The sequence below is a fragment of the Eretmochelys imbricata genome, chromosome 6, assembly GCF_965152235.1.
Source record: "Eretmochelys imbricata isolate rEreImb1 chromosome 6, rEreImb1.hap1, whole genome shotgun sequence".
Classification (NCBI taxonomy): domain Eukaryota; kingdom Metazoa; phylum Chordata; order Testudines; family Cheloniidae; genus Eretmochelys; species Eretmochelys imbricata.
Window position 1 is genome coordinate 10,464,063 of NC_135577.1, and position 15,238 is coordinate 10,479,300.

Sequence of the window (15,238 nt, forward strand, 5' to 3'; positions counted from 1 at the left end):
ATATTGGAGTTGATTCTTGGGTCCACAGCACAAAGGGGTTGTAATACCAGATTAAAAAACTGCCTAGGAATTCCCCAAGCCTAGGGGGAATCCCAAGCCTACATAGGTCAATGTTACACCCTGCCTGACTGGCCTCAGAATCTAGACATAAAGGTGACATAAAGCTACTTTGACCCCCACCCTCTGGTTCCAAGTCTGCCAGATTCCAAGAATCAGGGGTGAATGTATTCTGTTCTGGGCACCATGTTACTAGAAAGATATTGACAAGCTGGAGGAGATGAGGAATGAAGAGGAGACTGATTTATGGGGAAAGATTAAAAGAGATGAATATGTATAGCTTGGTTAAGCAAGGAACAAGTGATAACAATAACAGCTTGCAAACATTTGAAGAGAGTAATTCCCAATGAGGGTAAGAAAGAGAGTGGTACACAGGGGGATAGCAATGGGGAATGGGATGACATTAAAAAGGGAAGCATTTAGGATAATTATCTGGAAAAACTTCCCTACAGTGAGATTTTGAAATCAACACTCCAATCTGCTGCAGATTCACAAACTTCCATGAGGATCTGGGCCTTTGAGCCTGTGAATTCCTCCCCATCCCACTATGGAGGAGAACTAAGAACACCCTTCTCCTCCTCCTTTTCTTCCAGCACCAAATCAAAGGGCTACCAAGAGGGGAGTGCAGCAGGCCATTGTTAGCTCTGCAGCAGCAAGGAGCTGGGCATCACTGCCCTTCACATCAAGCTGCAAGCTACAGGTGGAAATAGAACCAAGACTCCTGGACCTGGTGCCCACTCAGCCCTCAGAGCTCTAGCTCATTCTGGAATGAAGATTGGGTGCATTGCGGATGTCACCCCCATCCCCTCTGACAGTACTCGCAGAAAGGGTGTTCGCTGGGGTTGTGGTCTGTAAACACTGGCTGGCTTTTGTTTCATCATTACTCCTCTCACAGAAAAAAAGCCAAGAGGGAGAGTTCAGGGAACAACACATCAGGGATTGGTTTAGTACAGCCCTCCCATGCAGTGCTGTCCACCCGGTCCATTTTTCTTGGCAGGCGGCTTCTCCACCTCACTTCCAATTTCTTATGTGGGGGATAACAAATGCTCCTCCGTCCCTGCACCTCAATTTGTGGGTCCCATTCAGAAGGGAGGGATATTTCTCCCCGTGCTCCCCCAGTTTACTCTACATCCCTTGGTGGTGGGGGAGGATAGGTGCTCCTGGCCACTCACACCTCTGCCCCCATGTCTTTCCTTAGAAGAGGGAGGTGTGCCCTCATTTCTCCCCACCTCCAGTGTATTACGACTGCTGCACAGGAGCGGTTCCTCCTCTAATTGGCCCCAGCAACCTGTGATGATGTAAGATTCTATCTGGGTGGAGTTTCTGCCTGAACAAGATAGAGCAGGGGTTCTCAACCCTTTTCCTTCTGAGGCCACCCCAACATTCTACACAAACGCCATGGCCCACCTGTGCCACAACTGTTTTTCTGCATATCCAGTAGATTAAAAGCCAGGGGCAACATTGGGGGTCGCAAAGCAGAGCAATTGCCCAAGGCCCCAACCCACAAGGTGCCTGCAAAGCTAAGTTGCTTGGGCTTCAGCCCTGCATGGCAGGGCTTGGGCTTTGGCTTTCTGCCCTGAGTCCCAGCAAGTCTAACGCCAGCATTGCTCTCTGGTTTATTTTGGAGGACCCCCTAAATCCTGCTTGTGGCCCCCCAGGGGGCTTTGGGCCCCTGGTTGAGAATCTCTGAGGTAGAGAAACGAGAGGGTCAGTCAGGGGTCCGTAACATGCAAAATTAACATAAAAGTAAGCTCCTGTTATGGCGGGCATCACCAGATGGCACTGTTACCCAGAACCTTACAAGTTCATTTTCTTTGTGTGGGAGCAGTCTGAAGAAATGCTGTAATTTTGTTCATTTTGTGATGCTCTTTTCTTTTCAGGTGAACTGTTGCAAACACAGTGTTTTCTCTCTGCCTTGTAACTAGAGTCAATCCTGGGAGCAGAGTGGCTGCCTAAGATATGGACATTGGTGTTTCTGCTAAGATCTCTGAAAGAGGAGTTTGCCTACATGCCATTTGTGGCTACATCTGATTCAGGACTTGTTATATAGCGTAAATAAACAAGCTACACTAAGATACATATCCAGACTCTGCATTACTGATTTCTCCTTCACAGGAAGCCAGCCTTCAGGACCCTGACATCTACATCACTGAAGTTTAAAAAAAACAGGCCATTTACTCACCCTGATGGTCATTTTTAAGAAAAGTGACATCAGTGTTGAGACCTACCCTTTGAGCACTTAACACACTTTGGAGGAGCTGTATAAATAAATACAGGAATATATAACTAATTAGAATAATTTGCAATCCTACTATTTTAAAAGTCTTTGGGCCAGCTCCTCAGTGTGTCTAAATCAACTTAATTTACGTTAGATCCACATTGGTTTGCACCAGCTGCGATTCTGGCCCTTTGGTGTTTGTTTGTTGTTGTTGACACATGTAATTCAAACACCAAACAAACAGTTGGGAGAACATATTTCCTTCTGACAGTTTTGGCATACCTCTACCCCATCCATTTCTACCAAGCGGAGGAAGCTTGCACTCCAATTCTCTTGCAAGGAGTCCTCCAGCAAAAATAGGGAAGAGAAGTCCTGGTGTTTTAAGAATTTCTAAGGTAAAGAAAAAGCAGATCCCTCTTTTTTTTTTTTTTTAAATGCCTTCTTTATAGAACATTAGCAAAAGATGGCACAATCTTAATTTATTTATCCTTTAAAGCAACAGTGGACAGAATGAAACCCTACAAAATGTACTATAGAGAACAATCCTGTACTGGCTGTGAGATGGAGCCTGATCTAAAAGTAATTTACTTCAGTAGGAATAAATTCAATGATGGCCTTTAATCAGGCCCATGGATTGGACAGGACCTACTAGGTTTTTCCATTTCTACCTTCTATAATTTCATAGTGTTCTGTCACTGCCCAAATGGGATTCTGAGCAGTTCAAGCTTACTTTCAAGAGTCAGATAGATCATAGCACTGTAACCCTTTCTGTCCCCGGTTCTTACAGCCGTAGATCATGCCTCCATTTAAAGCATATTAAGAGCATAAGAATGGCCACACTGGGTCAGACAAAGGGTCTATCTAGCCTACTATCCTGTCTTCTGACAGTGGCCCATACCAGATGCTTCAGAGAGAATGAACAGAACGGGACAATTTCAATTGATCTATCCCCATCTGGTCTCAATTTCCAGTAGTCAAAGATTTAGGGACACCCAGAGCATGGGCTCGCATTCCTAATCATCTTTGTTAATAGCCGTTGGTGGGGATCTGTCCTCCATTAACTTATCTAATTCTTTTTTGAATCCAGTTATACTTTTGGCCTTCACAACATCCCCTGGTAACGAGTTCCACAGGTTGACTGTGTGTTGTGTGAAGTACTTCCTTATGACTGTTTTAAACTTGCTGCCTGCTATTGGGTAACCAAGGGGTGGGCAAACTTTTTGGCTCGAGGGCCATATCTGGGTGGGGAAATTGCATGCAAGGCCATGAATGTAGAGCTGGGGGAGGGGGTTGGGGTGTGGGAAGGAGTGCGGGTGTGGGAGCGGGTGTGGTGAGCGGGAAGGGGCTCAGGGCAAGGGGTTGGGACAGAGGAGGGGTGCAGGGTGTACGAGGGTGCTCAGGGAAAGGGGTTGGGGTGCAGGAGGGGGTGTGGAGTGTGGGAGGGGGTGCAGGAGGGGTGCGGGGTGTGGCAGGGGTTTGGGGTGCAGGTAGGGGGCTCAGGGCAGGGGGTTGGGGTGCGGGGTGCAGGAGGGGTTCGGGGTGCAGGTGGCTCCTGGAGCAGCTCCTGGGTGGCAGCAGCGCACAGTGGGGCTAAAACAGGCTCCCTGCCTGCCCTGGCCCCGCGCCGCTCCCGAAAGGGCACCACATCCCTGCAGCCCCTGAGGGAGAGGGGGCAGAGGGCTCCGCCTGCTGCCCTCTCCTGTGGGTACCTCCCTCGAAGCTCCCACTGGCCATGGTTCCCTGTTCCCAGCCAATGGGAGCTGCGGGGGGTGGTGCCTCCAGGCAAGGGCAGCGTGCGGGGGCCGCAGGGACATGGTACCGGCTGCTTCCAGGAACGGCGCGGGGCCCATGGCGCCACGGGGGTGGCAATCCCGCAGGCCGGATCCAAAGTCCTGATGGGCCAGATCCGGCCCGTGGGCTATAGTTTGCCCAGCCCTGGGATAGCCCCTAGTTTTTATGTTACGTGAAGGGGAAACTAACACTTCCCTATCCACTTTTTCCATACCTTTCATAATTATACAGCCCTCTAACATATCCCCCCCTTAGTTTTCTCTTTTCTAGGCTGAACAGTCCCAGTCTTTTAATCTGTTTTCACGGGGAAGCTGTTCCATATCCCTAACCATTTTCATTGCCTTTCTCTATACCATTTTCAATTCTAATATGTCTTTATTTTTGGGATGAGGTGACCAAAACTGCATGCAGTATTCAAGGTGTGGGTGTACCATGAATTTATATAGTGGCATTATGATATTTTCTGTCTTATTATCTAGTGGTTCCTAATATTCTGTTAGCTTTTTTGGCTGTCACAACACATTGAGCATATGTTTTCAGAGAACTATCAGCATGGCAGACAAATACCATCCCACTGCAGTCTGGAAATGTTGGAAGAAATGTAGTTAGTATCATGGGGAGATTTTACAACTTTTTGTAGTAATACTATTTAATAACAATTTATAAAAATTTACATTTACATAGCATTATTCATCACCACTGAAATGCAGCCACCTCTGGAAGGGAGCAAGGCAACTGTTTATAGAACAGAGCAATACTGTATAACAGTTTAGGATAGGAAGTGAAGAAGAATACTGTATCCCCTAAAGAGGGCAGGGGGGATTTAGGAAGATGAAAGTACTAATAAATAATAAATAATAATAATAATAATAACTTTGCACTTCTGTAGCACCTTTCAAGGTGATGTACGGTATGTAATATTATTTTCATTTTGCAGATAGAGAAACTGTTGCACAGAGAGGTTAAAAGACCTGTCCAGCAGCATCGCAAAAGTCAATGCTAGACTAAGGAATAGAATCCAGGTTACCTGACTTCCAGTCCTCTGTGCTAAACTCTAGACCAACATTGCCACTCTGAGCTGGAATTTTGCTAGGACACCAAAGTCAACACCACTACCTTGTCAAGTACCAGAGGGGTAGCCGTGTTCTGTATCCACAGAAACAAGAACCGCTACCTTGCTGTCTTACCTGAAAGACCACCCTTCCTGCAGCTCAGCAGCCCCAACCCCTTTACTGAGGCCTAGGGGCCAATATCAACTCAGTCTCAGAGGGAAGAGTGCCACCTACAGAGCTACCAGTGCCACCTCCTGCTGTCCCTCGGTTCTCTTGGTACACAGGCGTGTCTGTGCTAACCCTTTGAAATCTGACCATCAGCTGGCAGCAGCCATTTATATGGGGCCTCAAGTTTCTATTAAACTTTCACACACCTTTAGCTCAAATGCCTAACTGACTGCAGGACTGACAGAAATCTCTTCCCCTTTCTGTTCCACTCTACTATAATGCATCCCCTTTTTCATTCAACTCTTCTCCCCCTTTTCAGGTCCTCCTACCCATGGGTCTGATTCCCATCCCCCTCCTTCTCCCCAACCCTCAATCTTCCCTTTGCAACAGAGGAAGGGAGGCTGCAAAATAAAAAACTGAAATATTCCAAGAATGGAGAGGCTGAGGAACCCCCTCCTTCTGCGATCTCCTTCCTTCTCCAGCAGCAGGATGGGGGAGTCTAGTGATAAAGAACAAAAAGACCATTGCTGGAAAAATCAAGGTTCTAAGAGAGAGCAAAGACAACAGTTTAAACAATAACAAAAGAACAGGAAGTGTCTTGTCTCCAGACAAGCCATTGTCTTTCAGGCTGCATAATAATGTTAATAACCCCTCTAGGCCTGCAAGCTAGCACAATAGAAGAGGGAGAGGGGAGCTGTAGTTCACACCTTGACTATTGCTTCTGTTGTTCAGCAGGCATTATCCCCAGGGCTTTGGGGTAAGGAGAATTAGAACTGCATATTGTTGGAAATATCAAAGACCCCTTCAACCAAAGGGTCCACCATTTGTTTTGCACCCAGGATTTTCAGTGGAGGCTGTTGTCACCTAGAAGGGGACATGTGAAACTGACATGTTAAGAGGCTGCTCTAAGTCATTTTCCAGCAGGGGACAAAGATCATAATGAAACTGATTCCAAAGAGGCCCACTCTGCCAGCCTTCCCAGAAGGGATTCCAGGGAGGATTTTTGACTTGGGAATAGAGTGACCACCTTTTCAAAATTCAAAAACGGGACACATACAGGAGCCTCGCCCCACTCTGTGGCCCCACACCCTCACCAGGCCGGAAGTGAGAGCTGGGCAGTGGTAAGAGCAACCCAGGGAGACCAGTCCACTGTGGAGAGCCCTGGACCCTTCACCTGCCCTGGGCGGGGTGCCCAAGAGCAGCCCCTGGCCCTGCCCCCCGTGGCATGCCATCCATGGCAGGTGGAGGGTCTGGGGCTCCCCATGTGTCCTGGGCTCCCTAAGTGCCCGACTCCGGCTTCTGGCCTGGCCAGGGGCAAGGCCTTGGGAGAAAGAAGAGGAGCAGGGGGTGAGGCCTGGTGGTGAGGGGGGCTAAGGCCCACCTCAGAGCTCCTCACCCCATACTGGGAAGAGGCTGGCACCGCCCCTGAGCCTTGGGCAGATGTGGAGTGGCGCCACAGAGAATCCAGGACAAATGCCATACCAGAGTCATTCAGCCCAGGACCAGGACTTGAAATGTACATTTTGGGACTGTCCTGCCCAATTAGGGATGAGCAGTCACCGTACTTTAGAGCCCTGACCACTTCACAAACAGAGTCACATGAGATGTACTCCTACTCTCTCTTTGAGCCTGTTTCTCCACAGCAGCTGATGGACTTCCTGTTTTAGTAACCATCATAAGATATGTAGAACATTTCATGCGATACAGTTATCTTCATGATGCCATGTCCAACACAATGTCTGGACAATATAACTCAAAACCTCTGCTAAGAATACACTCATTGCCTTTCATCTTTACACGGCCACAGAATATCTAAGCAGAGGAAAAGGAATGTTTATGAACTGTGCCACATAGGAGGTGCATTTCCCAAGATGTGGCCCTGTAGGCTATGAGGAGCTAATGCAATGAGAACAGTCTGCTAACTCTAGGTTCCACTCTTTAACCCTGGCCTTCGGGTTCACTGGCCTACAGGACCATGAAGATGAGCAATAGCATGAATGAGAGGAAATGCAGAGCATGGTATCTGCTTTGGTAATTATGTCCTCTACATTTTTGGCTCTGAGAGACTTCAACCTCCATATGTGGACAACAGCACATCTTTGTCATCACATGAGTCTACAGAGCCTCTGGCCTCCAAAACATTTGTGCCAAGTGGCTACAGGGAGCACACAGAAAGATGTATGTATGTTTTTAATCTCTATTTTGATTGAGAATTAAACCCTCCCGATGATTGTGATGATCTGTCTGATTATGATCTGATCACTACATTATGCAGACAAAAATCAGAGAACTCCAGCTGCTTGGAGGTGGAGGACAAATTGTAAGGGTGTGCCCTAGCAAATAGATGGTGTCAGATCAATTCCATTGGGCTTTTAGCCATCCCTTTCCTGACTAACCATATTATTCATTACTATTATTACAACTTCTGGTACTCCTGCTTGAGTGGCAACAGCGTGCAGCTCTGTGCTATATAAAACAAAGCAGAAAAATGAGCCATGCCTCACCCTGGGACCACTCCCAAGATGGGTGAATGCAGCGATATAACTGGTTTGCTGTCCATCACCATTGACAAAATAGTTTCCAAGCGTGGCACTGGGCTAGGTGGCATAGAGTATCTAGCAGCCCTCAGCAGTTACACTGGAACAGAACTTCTTAAAGCTAGACACATGAAAAAGGAGAAAATTCTTATTTCATAGAGTGGTGAGAAAATATTCATGGGAATCTTAATTACAGCCATTGTATAATAATAATAAAAACAATAATAATAAATTATTATTATTGCAGTAGTGCCTCATTGTGCTAGACCCTGCACAGACAAATAACAAAGAAAAGAACCCCTCTTCCAAAGAGTTCTCATTTTACCTGTCAGACAGAATGCAATAGATCTGGGGTTCTCAAACTGGTGGTTGGGACCCCTCAGGGGGTCGCGAGGTTATTACCTGGGGGGTTGTGAGCTGTCAACCTCCACCCCAAACCCTGCTTTGCCTCTATCATTTATAGTGGTGTTAAATATATAAAAAAGTGTTTTTAATTTATTGGGGGGGGGGTCGCACTCAGAGGCTTGCTATATGAAAGGGGTCACCAGTACAAAAGTTTGAGAATACTGCAATAGATGGACAAACCAGACAAATGGAGGTGTGGAAAGTTGAGTTAATAATATTTCCCTACAGCAGCCCCTGCTGGAAATACATGAATATGTTCTGCACAGGTGTTTACTCATAGGGACAATTCTATTACATGTGGTTCAGTCTTAAAGCAAGGAAGGCAAATCAATTGTCCTCCCAGCAAGGGAAACATAACTAGGGTTCATACTTTTCCAGTGAGTGATATCACCGCACCTGCCAATCAGTCACCTGGTCTCAGGGGGCTGCCATGTGATATCAGGGCTTTGCAACCATTTACCTTAACATACAACTAACTTGTTCAATTTCTCTTTTGACTTTTCCTTCCAGCTCAGCTGTACCATTTCAACAATTATTTCCACGGTCACTGCCCCCATGATTCCAAGTTCCTTACTAAACATTAATTGGCAAGGCAGGACTGGGATTTCCTTTCAGCTTCTCTTCTGTCCCCCATTATATAAGTACCCCCTCTGCCTGCGAATTGGTCTGGAGACTCACCTTAGTTTGTGGATAAGCCTAATGGACTATGAGTAGCTAGGAAGAAGACTGGAGCGCCAATGAAGGATCAGTCACCGCAAGCTCAATCATATTATCTGTCGAGAGTCATGAAGAGGCCAACAACCTTTATTTGACCTCCTCAAAAGGATAGTGAGGAGTTGTTTAGTGGAATTGTTCTAAGTTACCAGAGCCCTGGGAAATCTTCCCAGACTGAATCCAGTGACACAATCCAGAATTTTATATGGAGAGTTTTATAGAAAGGAAGTGGGTGGTTTCATAAGGAGTGTATTCTGTGGTTAGAGCAGGGGACTGTGAGTAAGGAGACTTGGGCTGGGATTTTTAAAAATAGTAACCTGCAGATAGTTTCCTAAATCCACATTTAGTCACCTAAATAAGTAGCCTGTTTTTCAGAAGTGCTGAGTACCCAACAGCTCCCAGTGAAGTCCAGTGTTAGAAGTAATGCCTAGGATTACTATAACTGAAAGAGATTACGGGGTGAAAATATTGTTTTCTCTCTTTTTTTCCCAGACTGCTTATTTTGTGCATATGGCAGCACTTTGTGTATAGTGAGGTCTGGTCTGCACTAGAACTTTAGGTTGGTTTAACGACATCTGTCAGAAGTGTGAAAAGTCTACACCCCTGAAGGGCACAGTTAAGCTCACATACTTCCCTGTTTAGACAGAGCTAATTAAGAATTCTTCTGTTGACCTAGCTACTGCCCCCCAGGGAGGTGGGTTACCTATGTAACCCACACACCTCATGGGTGTGGTGTTGTGTCCCATCTAGGGGCACCGAGACCACTTAGAGAGAGAGTTAATGAGTCTGCTTAACAGCCAGCCAGTTTTTAGCTCATGCAGTAGAGGCTCATGCACTAAGTTTCAGATGTCCCAGGTTCAATCCCGCCTGCCAACAGACCGGTGGTACATGTAGGCCACAGGGAAAATCCCTCCCGTTAGCATCAGTGTAGTTATTGTCTACACTGCAGTGTCGCAATTGCAGCATTTTAAGTGTAAACAAGCCCTGAGATTCACAGCTTCCCCTATGTAGTTAGTTAGGGCCTGATCCAAAACCCGTTGAGGACAACAGAAAGTCTCTCTCTGGCCTTTGCTTCAACCCCACAGTCAGTCAGTGAGGGGCATGGATTAACATTCACATCCACTCCCCATCAGTACTTGGCCCAGGCTAGGGAAGCTAATGATCCAACCAGTGAACCAAATTTGGTGATGAATCCTGGTCACATGCCACCTGAGGCACATTGCGCATATGCTAAGACAAAGAAGTCAGTCAGTTTCCCCTTTTGATTATAGGTGTTTCTCACACAGCAAAAAGTGTAAAATGTGTAAAAACATGAAAATGCCACAAAAAAATGGGAGGGAAGCTGAAGGGCATGAAATTACTTTCAACTATTTTTTGGAAACTTAATAGATTTCAAATTTACAGTGTCACTTGAACTTCCATTCTTCATTAACTCTTTAATTATTCCCACACTTTGGTTGTTTGTAAGAACAGCTACTATCTTCAGACAATTGGGCTGGGATTATTATAATTGTTGATCGCATGCACAGAGTGACTGATGCAGATATTTTTACAATGGAAGTTTTATAAAATGGTGAAATAAATGTTAAAGTGCATGAGTAGGCTGCAGGCTGCACCAAGGCTGTAATGAAAAACACCACCTTCACTTGCCTCTGACTATTGGTTTTCTTCTTCTTCCTCCTTCCTCTATTTTTTTCATAGTGGCATCAGTTAACCATGAAACTCCCAGTTTTCACTCCCAAGACCCAAATGGATTTAAGGTCTAGCAACAAACACCAAGCAAGACTGTGTGGTGAAGAACACAACATTGCATCATGCTGTTGTCATGCTTAAGAACACCAATGACTTTTGGAATATACAAATTTACATCTATCCCTGAAAAGTCTGGCCTTTTCCCAATTATTTTTCTTTTTACTCTATGCATTTAATAATAAAAAAAATCCTTTAGTGTTGGTGATTGTTCCTAGACCAGCAGCCCTGAAATCTAAAGTTGTTTATTTGTTCCCAGAATAGATATTGTAAAGGAAATAGCAGTTCAAGTTTCACCTATACATATATTTATACACAAGAGCACACATTATTACTTCTCAGGCAATGTGCTTCAACCCTTCTCTGAGTTTCCATGGCCCATTCAATCTTTGTCCTCTTTAGAGTGTCAGCCAGGGGTACAATTAATTATATGATTGTGGTGTTTGTGACGTGATCACATCTCTGCTAAGAATTAGACAAATACAAATTAAATCATAGTTTTTTGGCCTGATACAAGGTTTACCAATGTGTAAAAGAGACAGATCTCTTAGGTGTGTGTCAGAAGCAAGCACGTTCTTTCGAGGAGGGACTGAGACCCCACAATTCATTTGCTGCATGGCCCCTACCTAGGGTCTATCTAGACAGGGAATAGTCTAGGAAAAAAGGTGCTTATAAATTGAGTTTGAATTAGCTAACATGATTGGAAACACCTCTTGGCATGTAGGGTTAAGTCTACAAAAAGTGCTTTTTTCAGTCAAACTAGGTCAATCAAGTTAGCTTAAAACAATCAGAAAGGTGTAGAAACAAGTTAACACCTTTAAAATTGTGTCATCTGGTTCATTTGTAATCTATACCATGTCTATACTACTGGGACTACAGCGAGTAGCTACTGTAGTGTATGTAAATGCAGCCTACAATGATGGGTGGTATTTTTCCATTGCTGTAGCAACACCAACTTCCTGAGTGATGGTAGCTAGGTCAACAGAAGCATTCTTCCCTCGATCTAGATTCATCTACACCAGGGGTTAGATCAGTATAGCCATGATGCTCAGAGGCATGGATTTTTCACACCTGAGTGCAGTAGTTTTGTCAACCTAAGTTTTAATTTAGACCAGGCCTTAGGCTTCCCCCAGTTTACAGCATGAATGGTATTTCAAATCAAGATAACTAATGTGAATTAGGGCTTGTCCAGACACAGAATTGCATAGGTTTGTAGTAGTTTTGTTTAGAAATGATTTGTATCAATTTAGCTTAAATCGGTAAGTTATTGATTTAAGATAAATAGTACGGCTGTCGATTAATCACAGTTAACTCACACGATTAACTCAAAAAAATTAATTGTGATTAAAAAAATTAATCACGCTGTTAAACAATAGAATACCAATTGAAATTTATTAAATATTTTGGATTTTTTCTACATTTTCATATATATTGTATTCTGTGCTGTAATTGAAATCAAAGAGTATATTTTTTATTACAAATATTTGCACTATAAAAATGATAAATAAAAGAAATACTATTTTTCAATTCACCTCATACAAGTACTGTAGTGCAATCTCTTTGCCATGAAAGTGCAATTTACAAATGTAGACTTTTTTTGTTACATAACTGCACTCAAAAACACAAGTCCACAAGTCCACTCAGTCCTACTTCTTGTTCAGCCAATCGCTAAGACAAACAAGTTTATTTACATTTACAGGAGATAATGCTGCCCTCTTCTTATTTACAATGTCACCAGAAAGTGAGAACAGGCATTTACATCGCTCTTTTGTAGTTGACATTGCAAGGTATTTATGTGCCAGATATGTTAAACATTTGTATGCCCCTTCATGCTTTAGCCACCATTCCAGAGGATATGCTTCCATGCTGATAACGCTCGTTAAAAAAAAATGTGTTAATTAAATTTGTGACTGAACTCCTTGGGGGAGAATTGTATGTCTTCTGCTTAGTTTTACTCACATACTGCCATATATTGCATGTTATAGAAGTCTTGGATGATAACCCAGCACATGTTGTTCATTTTAAGAACGCTTTCACTGCAGATTTCACAAAACCCAAAGAAGGTACCAGTGTGAGATTTCTAAAGATAGATGCAGCACTTGACCCAAGGTTTAAGAATCTGAGAGGGATGAAGTGTGGAGCATGCTTTCAGAAGCCTTAAAAGAGCAACATTCCAATGCGGAAACTACAGAAAGCGAACGACCAAAAAATAAAATCAACTTTCTGCTGGTGGCATCTGACTCAGATAATGAAAATGAACATGCATCGGTCTGCACTGCTTTGGATTGTTATCAAGCAGAACCTGTCATCAGCATGAACGCATAGCCCCTGGAATTGTAGTTGAAGTATGAAGGGACATATGAATCTTTAGCGCATCTGGCACATAACTATTTTGCAACGCCGGCTACAACAGTGAACGCCTATTCTCACTTTCAGGTGATATTGTAAACAAGAAGTGGTCAGTATTATCTCATGCAAATGTAAACAAACTTTTTTCTCTGAGCGATTGGCTGAACAAGAGGTAGGACTGAGTGGACTTGCAGGCTCTAAAATGTTATATTGTTTTATTTTTGAATGCAGTTTTTTTGTACGTAATTCTACATTTGTAAGTTCAACTTTCATGATAAACAGATCACACTAGAGTACTTGTATTAGGTGAATTGAAAAATACTATTTCTTTTGGGGGTTTTTACAGTGCAAATACTTTTAACAAAAAATAAATATAAAGTGAGCATTGTACACTTTGTATTCTGTGTTGTAATTGAAATCAATATATTTGAAAAATGTAGAAATAAAATATTTAAATAAATGGTATTCTATTAGTGTTGAACAGTGCGATTAATCGTGTGATTAATCACGATTTAATTTTTTAATTGCACAATTGTGATTAATTTTTTTAATAGCTTGACAGCCCTAATAAATAGACATAACTAAACCTGTGAAAGTTCATTGTGTAAACAGGTCCTTAGCTAACTCAGTTTTAAAAAGCACCTTTTTCCAAAGTCCGTTCCAGGTCTAGACAGGGGCCTTGGCTAGAAACACTCTGGATCCCATTATCTGAAAAAAGGGGGACCATGTGTTTAGAATAACAAACCAGGTTACCCCTGTGCCCTTTTCCTCTCTGTTCCATACTGACTCCTTTGTATGCCCTTTCACAGTCCCAGTGTGTTACCATATTTTTACCCTGTCCCATGCAATCACTACTCTTTTGAGACAGGTTTCAGAGTAACAGCCGTGTTAGTCTGTATTCGCAAAAAGAAAAGGAGTACTTGTGGCACCTTAGAGACTAACCAATTTATTTGAGCATGAGCTTTCGTGAGCTACAGCTCACTTCATCGGATGCATACCGTGGAAACTGCAGCAGATATTATATACACACAGAGCATCTGGGGACAGGACTTTGGGAGTTTAGACAAGGCCTTACGGTAACATCTTCTAAGGTGCCTAAGTGACTTAGGAGCCTAATTCCTACTTCCTACTATCAAAAGCTCTTGAAGTCACACAGGAGGCTAAATCCGGATGAAAGTCAATCTTGGACAGACTGGAACTAGAAGTGAAATAATAATAATTAATACCTAGCTCTTCTGTAGTGCTTGTCATGAGTAGATCTCAAAGTGGTTTACAAAGAAGGGCAATATTTTTATTCCCATTTTGCAGATGGGGAAACTGAGGCACATAGAGGGGAAGTGATTTGCCCATAGTTACCCAGCAGGGCAATGCCAGAGCCAGAAATAGGGCCAAGGTCTTCAGAGTCTTAGTCTGGTGCTATAACCACTAGGTCACCTTTAACACTACTCTGACCTCCCCTCCCTCAAAACTAACCAATCTCACTTAATTTGGGGCTACATTATAATTGTTACCTTATAGGTGAAAATAACACCAGTGTAAGGGATTGGTATATAGCTTGTGGAATGGCTTTATTCCAGAAAATACAGACTATGTACTGATTCATGTCTCATTATTCTCAGCTGTTCACAGTCCCTAGGATACCATGGGCAGGTTGACTGTGAATCACAGCAGCCCTGAGGTGACTAATTTATATTGGGGTGCTGGAGAGGCCCAGAATACTGGAAGGTGCAAATGTGGTTTAAATCTTAAAGCCAAGTTTCCTCTCCTCTCCCCCCCACCTGGAGTGAGAAATGGGCCCAGAGTCAGGGAGTGGGAGGACCCAAGTCGAGATTCCTGACCCATAGGGTTGCCAACTTTCTAATTGCACAAAACCAAACACCCTTGCCCTGCCCTGCCCGAACGCCCCAACCCGCCCCTTCTCTGAGGCCCTGCCCCCACTCACTCCAGCCCCCACTCCTCCCGGTGCTTGCTCTTCCCACCCTCACTCACTTTCACTGGGCTGGGGCAGAGGTTTGGAGAGTGGGAGGTGGTGAGGGCTCCAGCTGGGGGTATGGGCTCTGGGATGAGGCCAGAAATGAGGGGTTCAGGATGCAGGAGGGGGCTCTGGGCTGGGGCAGAGGGTTGGGGTGCAGGAAGAGGTGCAGGCTCTGGGAGGGAGTTTGGGTGCAGGAGGAGGCTCAGGGTACAGGCTCCAGCTG